This window comes from Sus scrofa, chromosome 13, assembly GCF_054392235.1.
Source record: "Sus scrofa isolate SSC_HxYL_T2T_F1_AM1 chromosome 13, Sscrofa_HxYL_maternal_Yorkshire_Landrace_v2.0, whole genome shotgun sequence".
Taxonomy (NCBI): Eukaryota; Metazoa; Chordata; class Mammalia; order Artiodactyla; family Suidae; genus Sus; species Sus scrofa.
Genome location: NC_139395.1, coordinates 124,784,923 through 124,811,147, shown reverse-complemented (window position 1 = coordinate 124,811,147; position 26,225 = coordinate 124,784,923). Strand labels below are relative to the sequence as shown.

At 39.5% G+C, this 26,225-nt stretch overlaps 2 long non-coding RNA genes across 2 annotated transcripts in view; both read right to left on the bottom strand.

The window, feature by feature from the left end:
* The window catches only part of LOC106507999 (uncharacterized), an 86,497-nt gene that overhangs the window by 50,429 nt on the left and 9,843 nt on the right, over window positions 1–26,225 (bottom strand). The gene's annotated exons all lie outside the window — the stretch shown is intronic.
* LOC146397593 (uncharacterized) lies at window positions 9,150–13,992 on the bottom strand. The gene is made up of 2 exons (XR_014824330.1): window positions 9,807–13,992; window positions 9,150–9,603 (listed from the first exon to the last, which is right to left on the bottom strand). It is a non-coding gene; the product is annotated as an uncharacterized LOC146397593 (long non-coding RNA).

Here is a 26,225-nt window from a genome sequence, read left to right as displayed (position 1 = left end):
CTCGAAATTCCAAACTGGGTATCTTAATATCTCCTTAGCACCGTAATAAGCGTCTTAAACATAAAATGTCCCAAACCAACTCTTGAGCTTCCCACCTCCTCTTTGAGTTCCCTACCTCAGTAAGTGGCATCTGTTTCCATCAAGTCGCTCAGTAAAAACATGTAGTGTTATCAGAGTCCCCAATGTGACTCAGCTGGTTAAGAACCCAACAAAGTGTCCATGAGGATGTGGGTTCAATCCCTGACCTTGCTCAATGAGTTAAGCATCTGGCACTGCCATAAGCGGTGGTATAGGTCGCGGATACGGCTCAGATCTGGCATTGCGGTGGCTGTAGTGTAGGCTGGCAGCTGTAGCTCTGATTCGACTCCTAACCCGGCACTTTTATATGCTGCAGGTACAACTGTAAAAAGGAAAAAAAAAAAAAAAAAAAGTACTGTTGTCATCGACCTCTCTCTTTCACTCACAGCAAGTCCTGTCTACTCTAACTTCACGGGATCCTCCGAATCTGACCGAACTGCTCATCACCTCCTCCTCAACCACTCTTGTGCAGGCCACCATCCTGCCTCACTTGAACCACCACCACAGCATTTGGGTGGAAGGGGATAGTGGGGGAAATGGCACCAGAGAGAGCCAAGGGTAAAGGAAAAAGGGATACTAGAACAACATCTTCTAAGTCAACAGCTCTTGTGATCAACCCTCCCCCCCAATCCCCACTGCCTATCCCAAGCACTCTTGGTTATGTTCAGGGAAATGAGCCTGGAATCTGGCAGCAAGAGAGGTCTGCCATCTCTCTTTCCTCTTGTCACAGAGGCTTTAGGTCATTTCTAGAAAAGCACAGCAACTGAATGTTGATGCAACACACCCCCTGCAATTGACTTGGGAATAAGGTTCTACATCTAACTTTAGGGAGATTACAAGGGTAGGGGATTAAGGTCTCAAGCAGGTGTTACCCCTTCCTCTGTACACTAAAATGCTGCTTTGGATTGTGAAGGTTTATTCTCAAGTGAGGAGATCTGGTCAGGGGAAGGTTAATTGACTAAGCAAGGCCAGGACTTCCCATAGAGAATAGTCTTAAAAAAAAAAAAAAGCCTCAGCATGTGTTAGCCCAATAAATAATTCATTGCTCTGTCTATTCACAGACTAATAGCAAAATATTGCAGAATGCCTGCATGTCAATCAATCTTCAGTTAGTTAAACACTATGCAGATGTCACTTGTAAAACCCAGATTTATGCATTAATTGTGTGTTTTACCCAGGCAAAAACATAATATCTAGTAACTTCACTTCAAATTCTATTAAAATCTCATGGCCTTGAAAAGGTTACCTGACATCTTGTAGGCCAGATCCAGGGCTGAATAGACATGTCCCCTGCCACTGAGTGTACAATAGCCAAACACTCAAATGACACTTGCTGCCCATACAGAGAGACATTGAGGGCTGTGATCCTTCTGGGCCCTCTGGAATTCTCCTGACTTCAGGGTGCACAGCTGCAGCAGCAAATGCAAAGGCAGAATGTGTGTCTGCAGATGCTTCAAACCCAGCTCTATCATCAATTTCCATTTTTACATAAAAAATTTCCTAATTGTCTGATATGCTTTTAAAAGAAGAAAGGATAATGATGGACTCTACTACTACTAAAAGGAATGATGGTAAATGCTTTAAATGCCATTTTTTTTTTCCTGTTTAACCTCACAACAACCCTGTGAGGCAGGTACTATTATTAACCCTCTCCCCCTTTTTTTTCAGATGAAATGTCTAGAATATGAAAAAATGGAGTAGTCAAAGTTAGGTCACAGATATACAACAACAAATTGACACCATGTAGCTCCTGATGAGAGGCTCTCAAAAGGAAATAAAATCACTTCTATGGAATTCTTGCTACAGGTGCACAGTCTGAATTCAATCAAGATCAGATAAACCCAGAGTTCCCATCGTGGCACAGCGGAAATAAATCTGACTAGGAACCATGAGGTTGCAGGTTCGATCCCTGGCCTTGCTCAGAGGATTAAGGATCCAGTGTTGCCGTGAGCTATGGTGAAGGTTGCAGATGTGGCTTGGATGTGGCTGTGGTGTAGGCTGGCAGCTGCAGCTCCGATTAGACCCCTAGCCTGGGAACCTCCTTATGCCATGAGTGTGGCCCTAAAAAGAAAAAAAAAAAAAAAAACAGATAAACCCAAATGGAGTGACATTTTAAAAAAGACCTGGGCAGTTCTCTTCAAATGTGTCAAGGTCACAAAAGACAAAGACAGATTGAAACTATGTTCCATGTGAACGGAGACTAAGAAGATAAGACAACTACATGCTGCATGTGGACCTGGACTGGATTCTGGGCCTGAAAAAGAGCATTAGTAGGACAGATGGTGACCCTGAGGACTATGGTCAGGTAATCATATTTGGTTAATATTAGATTTCTGATTTTTATCATTTTATTGTGGCATGAAAATGATAACATTTGGGTAAAGTATATGATGGGTATTCAGGAATTCTTTGTGTTGTCTCTCCTCCCTTTCTTTGGAAAGTCAAAAGTTATTTCCAAATTAAAAGTTGAAAATCAGAAACAGGAAAAAACAAGTTTTAAAAACCCCACAAAGTAGGGCATCCCAGCAGGGCATCTCAGGAGACCTAAGAGGAGGTACCAAATAAGGAAAGGAAAATGTTACTCTTCCTCTTCCCACACCTCTTGATGCCATTTGGGATGTGTCCTTGGAGTGGTTCATCTAGGAGATAAATTTCTCTAGTGTAAAATTCTTGGGAATGACAGGCTGTTAGATGAGGCTGATAACTTAGGGGTATTCTTGGGGGCCTCGTTGTGCAGAAAAGACACCTGAAGCTCAGAAAGGCATGGAGACGCTGGGCATGAGGTCACACAACCAGAGAGCCAAGATCAGTGCCCCCCTAGATCTTCTGGGTCATGAGATACTATTTCTGTTCCACTACTCATTTCTGAAAGAGGACACCTCTGTGCCTGATGGAACTCAAGCACAGAGTTCATGGTGTAGGAGCGTTATCCATTAGCTGTGAGATTTTTTTTCTATGAATTCGCGAGAAATTTGCTTCTACAGGTCAGAGAGCCACTCATTCATTCATTCTGCATATAATGTTTGAGTTTCTCAAGTGCCCAGCATGGCTTGAAGGGCTACAGACACTGCAGCTACTATCACAAACAAAGTCCTCAGATTCTAGTGGACGGGCCTGGGCACTGATCCTTTTTCCACCACTAGTAACCTGCATGACCTTGGGCACATTCCTTTACAGTTTGCTCTTCTGTAACACAGAAAAGGTAGAATTACTGAAAGGCTATTCAGAGTATTAAATAATACATCACATCTAAGTTCTTAGCAGAATTTTTTGGCATGTAAGTAGTCAATAAATGTTAAATATTACCATCATTTTTTTCTCTCCAACCTGAAACTCTGTCAGTTATAGTACATGGTGGGGATATCAGAAATTCTATAGAATATTTCTTTTGCTTTTTTTTTTTAGGGTCGCATCTGCGGCACATGGAAGTTCCCAGGCTAGGGGTGTAATCGGAGCTATAGCTGCTGGCCTACGCCACAGCAACAGCAACAAGGGATCAGAGCCATGTCTGCAACCAACACAGCTCATGGCAACACCAGATCCTTAACCCACTGAGCAAGGCCAGGAATCAAACCAGCATCCTCATGGATCCTGGTCAGTTAACCTCTGAGCCATGAAGGGAACTCCTAGAATATTTGTAAATGTTTTGAAAACTCACATTTAGGAAGGTGAATTTTTCCAACAGAGTAATTTTCCATTTCCCACTCCATTTCTTTGTTATTTTCAAAGGTAGATAAACAATAAAAAGAAAGGACAAGAAAGGCCAACTGAGAAAATTGGTGCTAAGCAAGAAATTCAAAGGGGAATTGTAATATGCGGAATATCAGATAGGTTTTATCTGGATTCAGATGAGACTGTTCTTGGAAGCTGGTTGCATCAAGCCTCCTCACAGGGGTAATTTGAGTACCAACCCTTGATTATTTCCACAAATGGAAAGAATAATAGATACCATATATAAAACAAGACAAGCAGAACCCAATAGTGCTGCTTGGAGCAAGCTTCTGGTGCCTCCCTATTGCTACATCCTGTCAATATGACATTGATCTTCTGCCGCACTCGTTGTCACTTGCCTCCCCAGGCTCAGGTCCATCTAGGACCTTCTTCCCCTCCCCCACCTTCCCCCAAAGCACCCAGCAGAGGGCCTCAAACATGGGATACTCTACAAATTTCAAAACAAGATTCAACAAATTTGTGTTCAACAAGTTTGTATCCAACAAATGTGTGTTAAATAAATACATCTCTTTGGGGGAGTGTAATCTAGTCAAGCAATCAGTCCAATCATACTGAAATTTCTTTCAATTCATTCAAAATTGAACGTGAATAGAATGTATTTCAGTTTCGCATGTTTCTTATGACAAAATTTTCAATGAGAGGTAGGGTATTTAAGGGTATAGTTTCATATTCTCCAGTCACAAACTCTTTAGAGAAATGACACTAAAGAAATCCAATAAATAGTCCATTTGACTATATAGCCTATACATCTGGGGGCAGAATTTACTGGTATTACAGTATGTGTATCTTCACTTTTCTTGCTAAACAGGGATTAATCATTACTAAATAAATAAATCACTTATTTATTTGCTTTTTAGGGCCTCACCCATAGTGTATGGAAGTTCCCAGAGTAGTGGTTGAATCAGAGCTGCAGCTGCCAGCCTACAGCACAGCCATAGCAACACAGTATCTGAGCTATATCTGCAACTTACACCACAGCCACAGCAACCCCAGATCAGAGTTGTGTCTTCAACCTATTCCACAGCTCATACCAATGCCAGATTCTTAACCCACTGAACGAGGCCAGGGATCCAGTCCCTATAGATACTAGTCGGCTTCATTACCACTAAACCACATGGGAGCTCCTAATCAATACTTTTTAAAAGTGCCCCACCATGCCGTGCAGTAGAAAAAAAAATTGTATTGGGAAAATAACAATAAAAAATAAATAAATAAAAGTGCCCCAGGTGACTCTATGGAGTAGGTAGGGTCAAGAATCAATGCTGTAGATACATTACCTGGTCAAGTACCCAGCCCAGCAGATCTCAGCATTTGTCAAATAACATTTTCAAATTTCCAGAGGGAAGAACCTGTGTAGCTCAGCTTGGGTCAGACTACCTCAATTCCAGTCAAGTTGGCCAGGCAGGTAGTAGTACCACATAGTTTTCTGAGGGCCCCATTGTCATGATAGTCCAGGCAGTTCTTAAAGAAAATGGTGGGGGGAAGGGGGGTGGTATTGTAGATTGAACAGATACCTAAAAATGTGGTGTGACAGTATATAAAGTCCTAAAAATGTGGTGTGACAGTATATAAAGTTGTTCCTACTTGTTTCAGAATAATTTAAAACAGCTTAAATGACCAAAGCAATGCAAACACTTTAAAAAAACACAGTTTGAATGAAGAGATATAGTGGATAAGAAAAGAAGTTGTAGGAGGAATCAGATGAAAAGAGAGATAAGATTGGTGCTCCAGACTATGCCATGAGGCCCGGCACAGTCAACTAGAAGCAAATTCCAAATTTGACTGTGAGTTTCCATGCAGCAAACAAAAAGGAAGAAAATCAGCTACATGATTTCTAGCATTCATAAGTTTAAACATACCAGTCACTAGTAAAAGGGTAGCTTTTCCTGAACAGAGAACTGAGAAGAATTTCTCTTGTGTGGTTTAGTAAGCCCTGCTGTCAATGATCTTCTGCAGGAAATAGGGCAATGAATTGTTTTGACATCACCCTCTGAAGGTCTTTAGCCCAAGGTCAAGGGTAGAGGGCAGGGCAAGTGTAGAGATCGGAGCACAGCCTGTGGTCAGTGCAGAGTGCTTGAGGATGGGTCACAACTGGTGGAATAGAGAACAACTTTTTTGAAGCAAGACTTCATTTTCTTTTTTGAAGAGGAACGTCGTACTTCACATTTCCCTCAAGCTTTCTTTGCTACCCTACAACCTCAACCTCCACCCTGACCACAAGCTCTGTTATCAAAGTTGGGTTGTTTACTTAACAAGAGCCTAGCAGTTAACTCGACAGAAACCATATTTGGGTTGGCCCCCTTAAAAGAGCTCTGAGGAAGTTCTTTGAGGTTCTCTATGTCACTGACATTAGTCAGAGCACAGAGGACACAAGAGCATTTATGAAATAAGGACATGAAACTAAAAGGAAATGACAGAAGGAAATAATGTTCAATAGGCAGGGCACTGCCATTTTGGGTTCACTTTTCAGAAAATCCACCCCATTGTCAATCTTCTACCTAAACCTGTTTCTGAAACAGATTTCATTCTGAGCTCCACCTTGTCTTATTTAAGCAGGAAAATTTCTCTGTACATGAGTTGAGTGGGGTCAACACATTAAAAAATCAAAATACAATGAAACAACTGTGGCAAAAACTGCCTATTGTGTTGGCAAAAAAACATGATGATGGGAGAGTCAGCCATGGGCCATTTGAAGATCATTGAGATACTGTCCATGCCTGGGTGCATGGGCAGAAATACTGCCTATGAGAATTAAATAAGAAGATGAAAGTAAAAGCACATCTAAACTGTCAAGTGATATGCAAATATGAAAAAAGCAAAGTATCTTGCAGCTCATAATAGGAAGATGCAAAAGATGCCAACTCTCCAAATGACTTTACTTTTTTTAAGAGGCTCCCAAGAATGAAGTTACTGAGTTCTCTATTGGGTTCGGATTGCTAACTGAGCCAGCCTCAGGGCCTAGCTGAGCAGAGACAACCCCAAGTTCTTGGACCTCAAGTGTGGTCCAGTGGGTAGAACAGCGAGTTCATGAGCCTGACCATCCGACCTCAGGTTTACCAACGGCCCTTGTTCAGCCAGGTTACATATTTAACTTCTTGGTGAGTCATTCTCTAAGATTCCCAACTGGGACAATCAGCTTCATCATCTGCTTCACTTAATGATCAAAAAGAAGTTGGGATGACGACTGGGAGAGGAGGGATTTTTACGACCCTGGGAAACATTTCCTCCGAGCGGGAGTGGCAGGGAGGAGCAGGGTGGTGCAGTGGGGAGCCTGCAGGAGTCAGGCTGGGGACGCTTTGGCTGGTACCATCTCCACCCGGTGTACTTCAGTTTTGTTATCTGGAAATTGACAATATTTTTGGCTCTAAACGAGTTTATTTTTCTTTGCAGCTTTATTGAAGCATAATTGACAAATATAAATGAGTTGATTATAATAACTACCTCTGATAATATTATTCTTTATTACATATGATAATGTTTATACAGTGATCTAAATTTATATACATAATGCTTGGTTTTATTCTCTAGAGAATCCTGAGAGATAGATAGTTTGATAGTCATTAGTCTCTATATTACAGGTGAAGAAATATGGGCTGTGATGGTTCATTCTACATATCAACCTCTCTGGCCCAAGGGGTTCCCAGAGAGCTGATAAAATATTATTTCTGGGTGTAGCCATGAGCCTGTCTTCAGAAGAGAGTCGCACTGGACTCTGTGGACTGAGTCAAGGTGGTCCTCACCAGTGCAGGTGGCATCAGCCAATCTGTGGAGGACCTAAATAGAACAAAGGTGAAGGAAGTGTGAATTCCTTCTCTCTTCTTGAGCTGAGGCATCCATCTGCCCTTGCCCCTGGACTCAGTACTCCTGGTACTCAGGTGTTGAGACATCTCAGTTTGAATATTAGACTCAGAAGGGCCCCCTACCCCAGTTCTCAGGATGTCAGACTTAGACTGAATTACACCACTGGCTTTCCTGGTTCTTCAGCTCAGTGTTACCAGATCTCATGACTTCCTGGCCTCCATGATTTCATGAGCCAATTCCTATAACAAATCTCTTCTTTACATATTTATATATATTCTATTGGTTCTGTTTCTCTGGAGAACTCTAATATATGGACTAAGAGAGATTCGGCGTTAAAGTACTTTAGTGGTTAAGACACATCAATAGTTCCCTGTTGGCTTCATAATTTAATCCAAACACCTTAGCATGGGCACTCTTCTAACCCCTGATCATATCTTCAGCTCCAACAACCCGCAGTTTCTCCATGGCAGTGGTTCATAAAGTGTGGTTCCTAAAGCAGTAGCAGCAGCATCACATGGGCACTTGTGAGAAATGAAACTCTTGGGCCCCACCCAGACCCACTGAATTAGACCCTGTAAGGGTGGGACCTGGCAAAGTCTGCTTTAACAGGCCTTGCAGGCAATTCTGAAGGATGTTCCATTAGAGAACCCCTCTAAAACTTTCCACTGTCTCTCTCACCTCCAGGCCTTACCTCAGCTGTTCTACCTGCCTGGGGCATCCTCCAGTCCTGTCTCAAGCTCCAACTCTGCCCTTCTTTCCATACTGCTTTCTGAGATCAAGGAGTGTACTTTATTTATTTCTGTTTTCCCAGGGCCATGCATAGTGTTTGGAACACAGTGTCCAATAAATGTTCGTCAAATGGAGAAATAAATGATTAAATGAATAAATCTATTTAGTCATTGTGTGACACAACTAAAATTTAAATATGGGTCAGCTGACTGCAAGCCAGAAAAGATTATGCACAAAAAAATAAATAAATAATGCCACTTGCAGCAACATGGATGGAACTAGAGACTCTCATACTGAGTGAAGTAAGTCAGAAAGAGATAGACAAATACCATATGATATCACTTATATCTGGAATCTAATATACCATACAAATGAAACTTTCCAGAGAAAGGAAAATCATGGACTTGGAGGACAGACCTGCGGTTGCCGAGGGGGCAGGGGAGGGAGTGGGATGGATTGGGAGCTTGGGGCTAACAGATGCAGACTATTGTCTTTGGAATGGATTAGCAATGAGGTCCTGCTGTGTAGCACTGGGAACTATTTCTAGTCACTTATGATGGGAGTCTGATAATGAGAGAAAAAAGAATGTATCCATGTTTGTGTAACTGGGTCACCATGTTGTACAGTAAAAAATTGACAGAACACTGTAAGCCAGCTATAATAAAAAAAAAATAAAAATCATTATATTAAAGAAAAGATTATATACAAAAAGATCCAGCATGATGCCTGGGTCATAGTAAGCGATCTACAGATGTCTATTCTTCTCTCATTTGCTTCCTTCTCTCTTTTAAAACATTTTGCACAAAAACTCAAATACCAAATCAATGTTCTTTATTTTTTTCTGCCACACCTAGGGCATTTGGATATTCCTGGGCCAGGAATCAAATCCAAGCCACATCTGTGATGTGATCTGTGCCACAGATGTGGCAATGGTGGATCCTTAACCCCCTGTGGGGGTTGGGGGGGGCAGGGATCACACTGGCAATGCCATAGAGACAAGCCATATCATTAACCCACTGTGCCACAGTGGAAATTCCAACAATGTTCTATTTGATTGATTGACTGAAGAAAGATGAAGAATGGTTTCCAGCTGTCTACCTAAAATCCATGGTTTCCAAGAGCATCACGGCACTCAAAGCGTTGCTCTACCATCATCAAAAATAATTCATCGACTACTTAGAGAAGATTGGTTTTTCTTTCTTCTTATATTTTAGCTTTTGTTTCAAACTTCCTTTAATAAGAATTTAAAATATTTTGGAGTTCCTGCTGTGGTGCAATGGGATCTGTGGAGAATTGGGAGCGCTGGGATACATGTTCGATCCCCACCATGCACAGCGGGTAAAGGATCTGGCATTGCCCCTGCTGTGGCTTCCATTGCAACTGTGGCTCGCTACTGATCCTTGGCTCAGGAACTCCATGTGCTGAAGGGTGGTCAAAAAAGAAAAAAAAATTAAAATATTTTGGACATTTGAAAGACTAGCACTAGCACCATGATCACCCATATACCTACTACCTGGAAAAGGGTTTTTAAGCCTTGGCACCAGGACGTTTGCATACAGATAATTTTTAGTTGTCAGAGGCTGCCCTGGGCATTGCAGGATATTTAGCAACATCCCTGGCTTCTCTACCACCCTTAAATTGTGACAGCCAGAAATGTTTCCAAACATTGCCAAATATTTCCTAGGAAATGAAATCATTCCCCCTCCTCCACTGAGAATCATTTATATCAGATGATTAGCATTTTGCTATATTTGCTTTACTATACAGTTTTTTTTCAAAACCACTGGAAAATAAGTTGCAGATATGCTGGCAATTCACCTCCAAGTACTTCATTTATTTTTTATTTATTTTAATTTAAAAATTTTTATTATTTGGGGGGCTGCAGCCACAGCATATGGAAGTTCCCTGGGCAAGGATCAGATCTGAACTACAGCTATAACATACACCATAGCTGTGGCAGTGCCAGGTCCTTAACCCGCTACACCACAGTGGGAACTCCCACCTCCATATACTTCAGCAAGCACCTCCTAAAGTTAAGGATCTGGACTTGCATTACTATTATACCATTATACATATAAGAATATTTTAAAATCTCCAGTATTGTCTAATACCCAGTCTACAAACTACTTGTACAAAGTAATATTGGTCTTGAGTCAGAGAAGGAAGATATATTTTACTGGTTAATTCTGATCCTAATCTGAAAGACAACTGAATTATAATTCAACTGAAAAACAACTGAAATGCAATTGTCTTTGCTATTAGGTTGAGGCAAGGAATTTGAATTAGCATCAGTGTTCTGGCCAAATTTTCAAAATCAAACCGCAGCATAGTTGCATTAAGACACTGGGTGATTAAAAAAAATAACAAAAGTGAAAATGAAAGTCTTTTTTTAAAAAATGAGCCATGGAGGACACAAATTGGCTGGCTGTACACTTTGGTAATTTCAATCCTTAGATATTTTCATTTTCTCTTTCCATCGCTTCCTCCCTGACTTATTTTTTTTTCTATATTGCTTTGACAACTATCACATCAATTCTTATCAATGATCAATTCTTTTTTGACTCCTCATCTCCTTTGCCCCTCCCCACCCCACATCCTTTACTCACAATTGTTGGCAAATTTGTGATTTGCTGCGGGATTGTCATCTCGATTGATACCACTATAAAGCCTGGTCCCCACAGAAAAAGAAATCATAAAAAAATTAAAAGACAACTTATAGAATGGAAGAAAATAGTTTCAAATGATGCAACTGACAGGAGCTTAATCTCCAAACTATGCAAACAACTCATACGACTCAAACGCACACATTCACACACAAACAAACAAACCAAAAAAACCCAAGCAAAAAATGGGTAAAGACCTGAATAGACATTTCTCCAAAGAAGACATACAGATGGCCAGTGGGCACATGAAAAAAATGCTCAGCATCACTAATTATTAGACAAATGCAAATCAAAACTGCAATGAGGTACCACCTCACACAAGTCAGAATGACCATCATTAACAAGTCTACAAATAACAAATGCTGGTGATGGTGTGGAGAAAAGGGAACCCTTCTAAACTGTTGGTGAGAATGTAAATTGGTACAACCACTATGGAAAAGAGTATGGCGGTTCCTTAGAAAATTAAATATAGAATTACCATATGATCCAGCAATCCCACTCCTGGACATATATCCAGACAAAACAATGATTCAAAAAGATACGTAGCAACACTATTCACAATAACCAGGACATGGAAACCACCTAAATGTCCATCGACAGATGAATGGATTAAGAAGATGTGGTGCACATACACAATGGAATACTATTCAGTCATAAAAAAGAGTGAAGTAATGGCATTTGAAGCACATGGATGGAACTAGAGATTCTCATACTAAGTCAAATAAGTCAGAAAAAGACAAATACCATATTATATCACTTATACGTAGAATATAAAATATGGCACAAATGAACCTATCTACAAAACAGAAACAGACTCACAGACATGTAGAAGAGATCTGTGGTTGCCAAGGGAAAGAGGAGAAGAAATGGGATGGATTTGGAGTTTGGGTTTTGTAGATTCAAACTACTACATTTAGAATGGATAAGCAATGAGGTCCTGCTATATAGCACAGGGAACTATGTCCACACTCTTGGGACAGAACATGATGGGGGATGAGAAAAAAGAATGTATATATACGAGTGGATCACTTTGCTGTACAGCAGAAATTGACACTTTTCAAATCAATTATACTTTAATAGAATAAATAAATAAAGCCCGATACTCAGCTGGGCTTCCACAGCCTGGAAACGCTATGATATTTCCCCTAATCTTTGCAGTGACCATTTCACAGACCTCTGACTTTTGCTCACTCTCATTGTAGATGACTTCACCTCTACTCACTGAATCTAGAGAAGTTATCAGATAAGGAAGCCTTCAACTTCCTGGTATGCTGCCCACAAACTCATGTGCATTCTCTTCTAGCCTTTGCTCCTTGTTTTCTGTCTTTAGAAAGTTCTTCCTACTTCTTCCTAAGACCCCATGCCTTTTACTCTATTATGGAGTCTCCTTGTCTCTTTCCAGGGACTTGGTCTTCTGATTATGCCTCTCTCTCTCTTGTTTCTTTAATCATCCCCTTGCTTCTTGTTTATGTTCAAGTCTTTCAGCTGAAAAAAAAAAAAAAAACCTCTTTCTTGATCCCATGACAACCTTCAACTGCATCCTGACTTCTTTCGTCCTCTTAACAGCCAAATTCTTTGAAGATATTAGTGGGGAAAATATTCACAGGGTTCACCAGAATCTCACTCTTTTATTTCCAAGAAAACAGAAACCTCTTCTGTACATCTTTCTCCTGGGCAATCTTATCTACTCCTATGGCTTCAGTTGCCCGCCATGTGCTGCTGACTTCTGACCCCTCTTCTGAGTTTTCCATTTCCTGGCTTTCCAGTCACAAGCACCTCAAACTCATCAGGTCCCAGGCTGAACTTGTTATTCACCCCCAACCCCCAAACAAGCTCCTACTTTCTTCCTTTCTCACTGAGTGACATGGCCCCTCTTGAGTGCCCGACGCTAAAACTAGGAGGCACCCTAGATAATTCTCAATCTCACTCTCCAATTAATACCAAGTGCTCCAAGATGTCTATTTTATGGATGTGTGTCCATACCCACCGTGACCATCCCCTCCACATGCCTGTGGGACTGCAGCAGTGTCATAATCAACCTCTCTGCCTCTAAGTCTTGCTTCTCTCTAGTCCATTTGACAATATGCAAATTCTATACTCTTTCTAATATGCAAATCTAATGACTTCACTGGCTTAAAACCCCTTATTGTTTTACTGTTATCCTTAGGATAAAGTTCAAACTCAAATTTGGTCAACTGTCCCATTCGTACCTGACAACCTCTCCAGACTCATCCCGAGCCCTTTGCTCTCAGCACCACTAACTCACAGACTTCGTGCTCCAAACATAATGACCTTATTCAAATGCCTCAGATGAGCTTTGTGGTCTATCACTTTTCAAACTGTGCATGTACAATACTCTGCCCACTGTCTTGAAGCTGTTGGAAACCATTGCATATTCTGCACTATGATAGGCCAAAGCCCTTATATTAATAATAGAAATTTTTATGGTTTATATAAAACTTCATACTTGTTTATAAATAAAGTTTGGATTTTGGTGCAATATATATTCATCTCAGAAAATTTAGAAAAGGCAGGTGTGCATGTAATGTGTATACATACAGAGGTAGATATACAGACATAAAGATTTAAAGAATGGGGTTGTCCTGTACGTACATGTATTCTAAAACCACTTTCCTTTGTGCTAAAATTTAAGCAAATAATTTAATAGAACATCTAATTATATGCCCCTCATGGTTAGAATAGTTACAAATTGTAAGAAACAATTCATGAGAGAATTGTTTTTGACCTTCTAAGCATTTCCTGCAAACTTCCAGCTACCTAATTTTTTTAATTGTGGTAAAACATACATGACATAAAATTTACCATTTTAACCACTTCTAAGGGTACAATTCAGTGGCGTCAAGTACATTCACAATGTTGTGTTGCCATCACTATATTCATTTACAGAAATTTTCATTATCCTAAAAAGAAACTCTGTACTCACTAAACAGTGACTCCCCATTCCTCTTTTCCCCAGTTCCTGGTAACCTCTACTTGTACACATTGTTTGTAATTTTTTCCACTTAATTTTCCAATGCCTTTAACTGTTCTCCAACATAATTTTTAATGATGGTAAATATTCTGTTGATTACATCATAATTTATTTAACTGGCTCTTGTGTTTAGATTTTTTAGATTATGGCCTATTCTAATTTTTCACTCTCAACACAACATTACACTGAGCTTTCTTGCCTTATTCTTTGTTAAGCAGCTTTTATCTTCTCAAACCCTGTGAGAATTCAGAATCAATCATGTTACTGACACATTTAAGATAAGGACTAAGATTTGGAGAAAAGGAAACCCTCCTATTCGGTTGGTGAGAATGTAAACTGGTGCAGCCACTATGGAAAACAGTATGGAGGTTTTCTCAAAAAACTAAAAATAGAACTACCATATGATACAGCAATTCAACTCCTGGGTATATATCTGAAAAAACTGAAAACACTAATTAGCAAAGATATATGCTCCCCAATGCTCATAGCAGTATTATTATCATTTCTAGGATATGAAAACAACCTAAGTGACCATCAACAGATGAACATATAAAAAAGATGTTTTATACACACACACACACAATAGAATAGTGTTCAGCTATAAAAAAGAATAAAATTTTATTATTTGCAGCAATAAGGATGGACTTGGAGGGCATTATGCTAAGTGAAATAAGTCAGACGAAGACAAATATTATATCATATAACTTATATGTGGAATATAAAAAATATACAACTAGTGAATATAACAAAAAGAAACAGACTTACACATATAGGGAACAAACTAGTGATTACCAGTGGTGTGGGAGAGGGGCAATATAGCTGTGGGGAAGTGGGAGGCACAAACTATTACGTGTAAGATAGGCTCAAGAATGTATTATATTGGAGTTCCCGTCACGGCTTAATGGTTAACGAGCCTGACTAGCATCCATGAGGACACAGGTTCAATCCCTGGCCTTGCTCAGTGGGTTAAGGATCCGGCATTGCTGTGAGCTGTAGTGTAGGTCGCAGACACGGCTTGGATCCTGCATTGCTGTGGCTGTGGCGTAGGTGGGCGGCTACAGCTCCGATTAGACCCCTAGCCTGGGAACCTCCATGTGCCGTGGGTGCAGCCCGAGAAAAACGGAAAGACAAAAAAAAAAAAAAAAAAAAAAGGATGTATTATACCGCAGAGGGAATAAAGCCAGTATTTTGTAATAACTGTAAATGGAAAATAACTTTTAAAAATTATATAGAAGTTTTTTTTTTAATTAAAAAAATATAAGGAAATAGGGCAGTGAACTTACTCTTTATGGTGCTATAATGAGGGATATGTTATTATGCATCTCTCCAAATCCATAAAATGTACAACATCATGAATGAACTATCATGTTAACTGTGGACTTGAGCAATTATGATGTGTCAGTGTAGATTCATCAATTGTACCAAATGGGCCATTCTGATGGGGGATGTCGTTAATGGAGGAGGCTATGCATGTGTGAGGGTAGAAGGTATACAGGAAATCTCTGTACTTCTTCAATTCTTCTGAGAACCTAAAACTGCTCAAAAAAATTATCTTAATTTAAAAAATGAGGAGATAGAGCTCAGAGCAACTCTGAGTTTTCCAGTGTCTCAAGGCTAGGAAGGGGTGAGCTGGGTCTGGAGTCCGGGACTCCTAAGGGCATGCCACTGATCTATCCTGTCTCAGTCTCTCATTTCTCAGTTTAGCAGGGATGGCAGTTTGCACAGAATGAAGTATCAGGGGATAACAAACATGTGTGGAGATACGGCCCAACACAGCTGCCAAGTCTGAGTCTAGTGGGAAGCGTGCCGACTTAAGATAACATAGGCAAGAGAGTTGTGAAACGCTCATGGCCAGTAAGCCAAACTGGGATACTACAAGTCAAAGAAGGTGTAGCTATGACATAGTCAAAAAAAAGACGCTAAGGCACCTAAGACAGAAGGGTGGGCACTGCCCTGCTCCTGGGTTCCCCAAAAGCCCTTCATATAAAGATCTCAGGTGAACAGCATGAAATTCCCAGCATCTGGTGTCCACCCAATCTCTATGTTCCAATTTGATCATTAATACAGTTGCAATAATCCTATCTGAGGAACTGTTTTGAAGAAATTTAACAACACACATATGCAGCCATAATAAGGTTAAGTGGGCTAGTTAAAATTTCAGGCTTCTTTGCTCTTTGGCAAAAATAATATTATCTTGGTGGGAAAGCACTAGTATTTAAAGGAGATTATCTTTGATCTTCAAACAATAACACTTATGACTACTTCATAAATACAATTTTTGAATAAGAAAAAAAGAAAATACTAGGTCTGCAGTGGAAAAATAACAAAGAATTCTTGAAAGTTAATAGTTTCTAGCTTTCATTTTTTTTTCATTTTTTTTTATTGTAACAAGACAAAAGCAATATGGTGTCTATATATTATCCTCTACTTTTGTTTGTTTTTTTATAGCCATATTTTTTATTTATTAATTTGCAGTTCTATTGAGAAATAATGGACGTACCTCACTGTATAAGTTTAAGGCATACAGCCTGATTGTTCAATTTACATATATGGTGAAATTATTACCACAACAGATTCAGCCAACATTCATCTTCTCATATAAATAGATACAGTAAAAAGAAATAAAGGGAAAAAATCTCCTTGTGGTGAGAACTCATAGAATTCACTTTCTTAATCTATTTCCTATGTATCATACACAGTGTTAACCATAGTCATCATGCTGCACATTACGTCCTTAGTGCTTATTTATCTTGTAACTGGACGTTTGTACTTTTTAACCACTTTTTGCCAATCTCCCCCACCCCCCAGCCCCGCTGCCACCTCACCACATCTGCTAACCACAAGTCTAATGTTTAGGTATATAAAACATATATATATATACACATAATTATTTTTATTTTTATTTTTTTCCATTATAGCTAGTTTGCAGTGTTCTGTCAATTTTCTACTGTACAGCATGGTGACCCAGTTACACATATATGTAAGCTGGTACAACCACTATGGAGAATGGAGGTACCTTAAAAAACTATACATACAACTACCATATGACCCAGCAATCCCACTCTTGGGCATATATCCAGACAAAACTTTCATTCAAAAAGATACATGCACCCTTATGTTCATTGCAGCACTATTCACAATAGCCAAGACATGGAAACAACCCAAATGTCCATCAACAGACAATTGGATTAGGAAGATGTGGTATGTATACACAATGGAATACTACTCAGCCATAAAAAAGAACAAAATAATGCCATTGGCAGCAACATGGATGGAACTAGAGACTCTCATCCTGAGTGAAGTAAGTCAGAGAGAGAAAGACAAACGCCATATGAGTTTCCAACTTTCCAACCAGTTAATGATGACTTTGGCCATTTTTCACTTAGATATTTTTGCTTATTTTGATTTCCCTGAAACTAGAGACTGGGATGAAGACTTGTGAGCAGGGAGCTTATCTGTGAGATCCTGGGAATCAGAAATGTGAGAGTTGGGATAGAGAAATGCCAATTAAGTGCCTGTTAAGGAGTGGGTTTCTGCTGTGACCAACTATGGCTCACTACTGCTGGGTGTTTCTAAGGACCAAGTAGACCACACCCTGGAATTGCCCCATTAAGGACCAAACACTGGAGAGTTTGTCCATCAACTTCTAGCCCAACTGAGGCTCCCACTCTCTTACTCTCTCTTCCCCCACAACCCCCACGTCTGGGCTCCAGGATCTGTCTTACCAGCTTTCTGTGGCTGTGAAGAAAGACTTGAGGCTCAAAACAGACCCTGAAGGCATGGGCACTCAAGGTGAATACAGGAAGTACTTACTTGGAACTGGCCAGCATAGGTGCCCTGAAGTCAAATGGGCAGAGAGCATGTGGTTCAGAGGCCACTAGTGTCTACATGGATTATTTTGTACAAAAACATCTCCATTTCAAAACAAAACCAAACATGCACATACATACACACCTACAATAAGGCTGTTCTAGCTAGAACAAAAAAGGAAATTAATATTTTAAATAGTGTATAAAAATTTGGAATGTATAAGATGGCTATAATAAAAAAGATGGACAATAACAAGTGTTGACAAGAATGTGAGGAAAATGGAACTTTCATGTGTTGCTGGTGGCAATGTGAAATGATACAGCCACTTTAGAAAACAGGTGGGCAGTTTCTTAAATTAAACTTACCCTTTCCATGTGGCCACCCAGCAAATTCCACTTCAATAAGAGGGCTGAAAATATAGCCTCACATAAAAGCTTTTCACATAAATGTTCACAGCAGCATTATTCAAAATGGGTAAAATTAAAACCACCCATCTGATGATTAGGTAAACAAATTGTGGTAAAGCTATAAAATGGAATATTATTCAGCCATGAAAGGAATGAAATACTAATACATGCCACATCAAGGATGTGCCCTGAAACTATGATGCTAAGTGAAAGAGGCCAGTTACAAAAGATCACATACAGTATGATTCCATTAACATGAAATGTCCAGGATAGGCAAATCCATAGTATCACACGCAAAGATTCTGTGACTAGAGACAAAAAGGTTAGTGGTTGCCTGGAGCAAGGAGTAAGGATGGGTTTTATTTATTTATTTTTGTCTTTTTTTTTTTGTCTTTCCTATGGCTGCACCCGCGGCATATGGAGATTCCCAGGCTAGGGGTCTAATCGAAGCCATAGCTGCTGGCCTACACCACAGCCATAGCAACACCGGATCTGAGCCACATCTGCGACCTACACCACAGCTCACAGCAACGCCGGATCCTTAACCCACTGAGCCAGGCCAGGGATGGAACCTGAAACCTCATGGTTCCTAGTCAGATTCGTTAACCACTGAGCCACAACGGGAACTCCAGGAATGGGTTTTAGAATGAGGTATCCCTGAATTCAACATTACATGTTTTGAAATCTCAGGCAATGTATTTAAAAACTCCTGCCCTCAGTTTCCTCAGATGAGGAAATAAAAATGCCAACCCACTGTGAAGACTCAATCAGGCAACTCAAAAAGTGTCTGACACGAAACACATTTAGTGGAGTTCCCATCGTGGCTCAGCAGTAACAAACCTGACTAGTATCCATTAGGATGAGGGTTTCACTCAGTGAGTTAAGGATCTGGCATTGCCATGAGCTGTGGTGTAGATCGCAGACATGGCTTGGATCTGGTGTTGCTGTGGCTGTGGTATAGGCCAGCAGCTGTAGCTCTGATTTGACCCCTAGCCTGGGAACTTTCCTATGCTGCGGGTGTGGCCCCAAAAAGACAAAAGAAAAAAGAAAAGAAACACATTTCATAATTGGTAATTATTATGAGTATTATTATGAATAAAGAATATGGGGTGAAAAGAGCACAGGATAGGAGACACAAAGACAAAAATACAGTAGAGAGTGGGCAAGGAACCTTTGAGCAAGATTTTTCTGTATTAATAGTTTGATCATTTCAGGCATCAAGGACTACTTTAATTGAATTCCAACTCTCAATATAATAAAATGTGTTCAGAGAAGTATGGAGAAAAATTAAAACAGTATGGAGAACAAATCAGTATAAAGACAATTTCTAAACAGTTTGCAGAGGGATTTTGTGGACTTCGAAGGTGGAACTTCAGCCTTAGACTTAAGACTTACATCAACAAGTATGTTTGACTAAGCCTGCCCCAGGACCAAGACATTATCTTGTAGACATTTTCACATTTAGCCCATACAACAACACTGGAGGTAAGTGTTATTATTATTCCTTTTTTTTTTTTTTTTTTTTTTGTCTTTTGTCTTTATAGGGCCATGCCCATGGTATATGGAGGTTCCCAGGCTCGGGAACCACAGCCACAGCAACACCAGATCCAAGCTGCGTCTTCGACTTACACCACGACTCACTGCAATGCCAGATCCTTAACCCACTTAGCGAGGCCAGGGATCAAACCCACAACCTCATGGTTCCTAGTCAGATTTGTTTCCACTGTGCCACGATGGGAACTCCCTATTCCATTCTTCTAAGAAAACTTAAGTAACTTTCCAAAGGTTGTGTGGCTAGGAAGTGGCAATGTCACCATCCAAACCCAGGTCTATCTAAATCCACATGGTGCACTTTACAGTGAATGAAGATGCTAAGGTGGAGGCAGAAATGAAGTCTTGATGAGGACTGGAGTTCAGCTGTGGGCTTTCCTTTTGGGTGGCCTCAGTGACTTTCCACACCTTGGCGCTTCATTCCCACTCTGTTCACTGGGCACAACTCTGGGGACTCCATTTACATAGAACACGTTGTGAGTGGCAGCAAACCAGCTGCCTGCCTCCATAGATTGCCAGGTTGGGTGTGTGTGATGGAAGCTGGAAGGCAGGAAAACACTGGGACCAGAAGCTGGGGAATGTGATAAGGCGTGAACTAGAAATAAATGAAAGGACAGACTGCAGCACCCAGTTGAGGTCAGAAGCAGGAAAAGATGGGGGTTTGTCAGAAAGGGAAGGAAAGAGTAATTTTGGTTCTGGATTCTTTAAGGAAGAATAGCCTTGGGGATCAAAATATCCCACAAGTCCATGGGCTCAGAGGAACCGGGAGACAACGAGAGGAAGGGAGAAGAAAGCCACAGAAGAACCTCGCCTACTTTGCAGTTTCACCAAAGACTATTTCTGAGTTGTTGATCTTGCTGTCGATGGTGGGATGGAAAAGAAAATAGGTTAGTGATTGGTCATTTCACTTAAAAAGCAAGACTTAGGAAGTTTGAATGACTCAGTAATGAAAGTGATATCGTTTTTGAAGTGTAAAGCGTACAGGGGGAATTGTTTTTTTGTAATCATTTTTTTCACCATTTGATTTTTCAAAAAAAACAAACAAACTGGAGATGGGAATATTTTTCCACATGTGTAAGATATGTCTCAGCTATGAAAGACGTGATTTCTACCCCCAAGTTAGCTCAGCAATAACACAGTAGATTTCTCGTTTGATTTTGGATGCCCAGGTTTTAAATGTTCCAACAGTCTCCTGTTGCAGCCATCAGAGTGCAGTCTGACATGGTTTCACCAAGTCACCAAGTGAATGACTAGAAGATAGGGCCAATCTCGAAATCCAAGATATTAAATTTCAATCCTTAATTAAAATTATAATATTTTTACATTATGATAAACTCAAAATCATATCTGAAAACATTCAGAAATTTTAAATCAGCTCTTAGGTTAAAAAAATTTTTTTTGTTATAGTTGATTTACAATGTTCTGTCAATTTCTGCTATATAGCCAAGTGACCCTGTTATACATATACGTACATTCTTTTTCTCACATTATCCTCTATCATGTTCCATCACAAGTGATTAGATACAGTTCCCTGTGCTATACAACGGGATCTCACTCTTACCCATTCCAACTGCAATAGTTTGTATCTACCAACCAAATAAGCTTTCTTTAAAAAATATTTTAAATGGAAGGTCAGTTCAAAGCCATTTGAGAAGATGTATTCATGGTAGTTTAAAGTGTAATTATGCATTAATAGTGTATTAATAATTAGACATTCAAAAATGTATACAGATACCACCCTATACATAGAGGTTTCAGATCTAAACTAGTGTCCCCAAACCTTTTGAAAGCCATCATGCTTTCTCAGGTGCAGGAAGAATGCCACCAAGGTTGTGGGTCGATCATAGTAAAGACGTTTAAGGAGAAAAACCCTCTATTTCATTGCCACAGAGTAACTGCACAGAGTAACTGCAAATTCTAAAGAAGAAATCATATAAATATATACAACTAATGGGCTGAAGGTACTACTTACCCCCACACTGCTAGAGCCAACCATGCCTAGGTGGTTCCCTTATGCACAGTGTAAAGACCAGCAGTGTAATTTGAAGAAAAAAAAAAAAACTGTGAGTTTTAAATTCAGGCAAGCCTTGTGTGGAAACCTGACTGAATAGATACAAGCTGAATATTACTCTGGAGGCATTATTTACCTAATTCTCAGTTTCCTATTTGTAAAATGGAAATTGTAATATTGCAAAGTTCCTTGCACTATATGTTCCTAAGTTCAAACTTGACCTATCTTTGTCTCCCTAAACACAGGTCTGGTGGGCCTGATTTTAAAACAGTATCATACTTTTTTGATTAATAAAGCTTTGTAATATAGTTTGAAATCAGGAAGCATGGTATCTCCAGCTTTGCTCTTCTTTCTCAGGATTGCTTTGGCTATTCAGGGTCTTTTGTTGCTCCACGTAAATTTTAGAATTTTATTTTCAATTTCTGTAAAAAATGTCATTAGAATTTTGATAGAATTTGCACTGAACCTATAGATGATTTTGAGTAGCATGGACACTTCACCAATATTAAATTCTTCTGATCCATGAACACAGGATAGCTTGCCATTTTGTTGTACCTTTTTATATTTGTTTCATTAAAATCTTAGTAGTGTTCAGTGTTTAGATCTTTCACATGCTTGGTTAAATTTATTCCTAAGTGTTTTATTGTTTTTGATGCTATTGTAAATGGGACAGTTTAATTTCATTTTTAGATATTTTGTTGTTGTAGATATCACCCGCTTGTCTTAAATATTCACTGTTAAGTGTGATGTTAACTGTGGGCTTGTCACATGTGACCTTTATTATGTTGGGGTATTTTCCTTCTATACCTAAGTTTTTGAGATTTTTCTTTATCATAGGATATTTTATTTTGCTAAATGCTTTTCATCTACTGAGATAATCAAATGGTTTTTATCTCTCATTTTGTTAATGTTGTATATCACATTTATTTATCTGGATCTATTGAACTATTCCTGCATTCTAGGGATAAATCCCAAATCCCAGTTGACTATGGTGTATGATTTTTTTTTTTGGCTGTGATATGCAGCAGATTGATGTGGGCTCTCAGTTCACAGACCAGAGATTGAACCTGGGCTACAGCAGTGCCCAGATCATTACCACTAGACCACAGGTTACTCCCATAGTGTATGATTTTTTTAACAAGCTTTTGAATTTGGTTTGCTAGTATTATGAGAATACCAGCAAATCGAACTTTGGCATATACATTTCTTCTAGCTTATTCAATTTATTACACTCCTCCATTTTTATAATAAACTTACAAATTTAGAATTGTTTTAGGTCTACCAAAAAGTTGTAAAGATAGTATATAATTCCTATATACCCCATACTAAGGTTCCCCAACTATGAACATCTTGTGTTACTCTAGTATATTTATCACAACTAAAGAATGAATATTAGCACATTACTATTAACTAAACAACATACTTTACTAAAATTTTACTAGTACCTTTCTCCTTATATCTTGTCAGAAGTACATTCTATCAATGACTTATCACTGATCATGTTAAGCTTGATGACTTGGCCAAGCTAGTCTGCTACATTCCTCTACTGTAAAGTCACTTTGTCTCCCTTTCATGCTTTATGCTTTGGAACACATCACTATGCCCAGCCCACACCCAAATCCATCTTTCTTTGAGATACATGTTGGAATATTTAGAGGTGAAATGACATGATGTCAAAGATTTGTTTTAAAATATTTTAGCAAAGAAAAAAAAAGCTTGGGGAGGGGAGAGAGATAAATAATAACTCTGCTGATATGCTGTTGACTGTAGAAGCCAGTGATGTGCATACTAGAAGACTAAGTATTCTAAACAACTTTTCTGGGACTTTTTCTTTCTTTCTTTCTTTCTTTTCTTTGTTTTCTTTCTTTCTTTCTTTCTTTCTTTCTTTCTTTCTTTCTTCCTTCCTTCCTTCCTTCCTTCCTTCCTTCCTTCCTTCCTTCCTTCCTTCCTTTCTTTCTTTCTTTCTTTCTTTCTTTCTTTCTTTCTTTCTTTCTTTCTTTCTTTCTTTCTTTCAGAGCCATACCCTCAACATATGGAAATTCCCAGGCTAGGGGTCAAATCAGAGCTGTAGCCCCCAGCCTACACCACAGCCACAACATAGGATCCAAGCCACATCCGTGACTTACACCACAGCTCACGGCAATGCTGGATACCTTAACCCACTGAACAAGGCCAGGGATTGAACCCACATCCTCATGGATACTAGTCAGGTACATGACCACTGAGCCGCAACAGGAACACCTCTTGGCCTTTTTCATTGAGAGATCACTAACAACATCTGTAAATGTCTAGAACCTCTGTCTAACCAGCTATTGGATACTATTTCTTTTTCTTCATAAACTGGGCTCTGTCCTTAATTCCTTCCACCCCCTCAGCTTTTCTGACATCTTACATTTAACCTAAATTACTTTATGTTCATTTATGAGAGTGGATTTGTCTCATGTTGATATGAACTGAATGTTTGTGCCCTCTGTCCCTCAAATTCCTATGTTGAAATTCTAATCTCCAAGGCGATGAAGTCTTTTAGAGGTGACTAGGTCATAAGGGTGAAGCTTTCATGATTGAGATTATGACCTGTTATAGAAAAGACCCCAAAGAGCTAGCTTGTCCTTTCTGCCATTGGAGGATACAAATGAGAAGATGGCTCTCTGTGAGGAAGCAGACTCTACATCTGTAGGCACCTGGATCTGAGACTTCCCAGCCTCTACAACTATGAGAAATAAATTTATGTTGTTTGTAAACCATCTAATCTATGGTATTTTGTTATAGCAGCCCAAAACGAAATATAACCAACTTTCATTATTCCTTTGGTCCAAGTAAAGGCCTGGCCCATCAAAGATGCTCAAAAAATATTTGGGAATGGGAAAAAAATCATCTGGAGGCTGCCTGCTTAAAAGTGAAGATTCCCAAGCCCTGCTTCCTCAATATTCTGGGAATCTATGTATTAATTAAGCTCAACACCTCTTTTTGACACAAGAACCCAGGGGCCACACTTTTAGAAACACTGCCAAAATAAAAGCAGAAACCATTTTGATGGTCCCTGTATTCAATGCATGTTTTTGATAAATGGATCTATTAATGAGTGAATGTATTTATACTCCTTGGGTGAATGGATGAGAAGGGTAGACACAGAATTGATTTTTATTATCATTTTTTGATACCATCTAGTCTAGTCTTGGTTTGTTCTTAGAATCAGCTAGTCATGTAGAATCTAACAAAAAATGTTGACACCTAGAGGGCTCAAAAGACTTATCCCAAATTTCTGGCTTCACAGTGGCCAGTTCTGTCCACCTTTACCAGTTACTTCTCTACTCTGATTTATTAATTTTATTTATTTATTAACCACAGCATATGGAGGTTCCCAGGCTAGGGGTCTAATCGAAGCTACAGCTGCCAGCCTATGCCATAACCACAGCAACGCCAGATCCTTAACTCAGTAAGCGAGGCCAGGAAATCAAACCCTCAACCTCATGGTTCCTAGTCAGATTCGTTTCTGCTGCGCCACGACAGGAACTCCTATTAATTAATTTTATAAGCACCCACTTTACTTCAGGCATTATGCTATGTACTAGAGAAATAGATCTAAAAAAGAAAAGTTTCTTGGGCTCAACAGATTCAAGGAGGAAAAAAACCCCACCAAAACTGCAATACAGCATCTTAAGTGCTATAAGAGAGATAACACGTATTCCAGTATAGATCTCACAAGTCATCCATGTAATTGTATGAAAAGAGTTTGTTAAATCTCTAGAGAGGTTTGTACTCTTTGGCCAAGTGACCAAAGTAATTCCTCATTCCTTGTTTTGTCTCCTGGGTTCTCTGGCTTACAGCCCATTCAGACAAGTTTCTAGGCTCCATTTTTTGGCACTTCCTCCCACACTAATATCAATACCATGCATGACATACACACTCATTTAGCTTAGAGATCTCGGGCAGCCCACATATTAAGGGAAATATGATCAGATGTATCCTTTACAGTTTCCTTTAGATAAAAAGCACAGCACGAGTGGATTGTATCTGAGGTGCATTATGTATGGTAGAAAGAACAGTCAATCAAGAATCTTGAGGAAAACAATAACAGTAAGTACAGCCTTGCTTTTTTTTTTTTTTTAACCACAAAGCCTTGAGTTCCCAAAGCCTTTTCCTGTACTAACTCTGTGACATTGAGCAAGTCACATACATAGTGTCTCTGGACCTTGGTTTCCTTATCTGTAAAATGAGAGGGTTGGACCTTATCTCAAAGGTTCCTTCCAGCTTTAAAAGTCTGATAAAAATGTTTATGTACCTTATGACTTCATGTCAAGATCCAGCTGGGCTGCTCCTCGCCTCTCCCAGCTCCAGGCTAACCTGTGGAGTTATGCCATTCGAATATATGGACATGAACTAAAACTTGGAAAAGTATTTGTATTTGGTGAGGTAAGGGAGGTTTAGAATCTACAATTAAACAGGATATG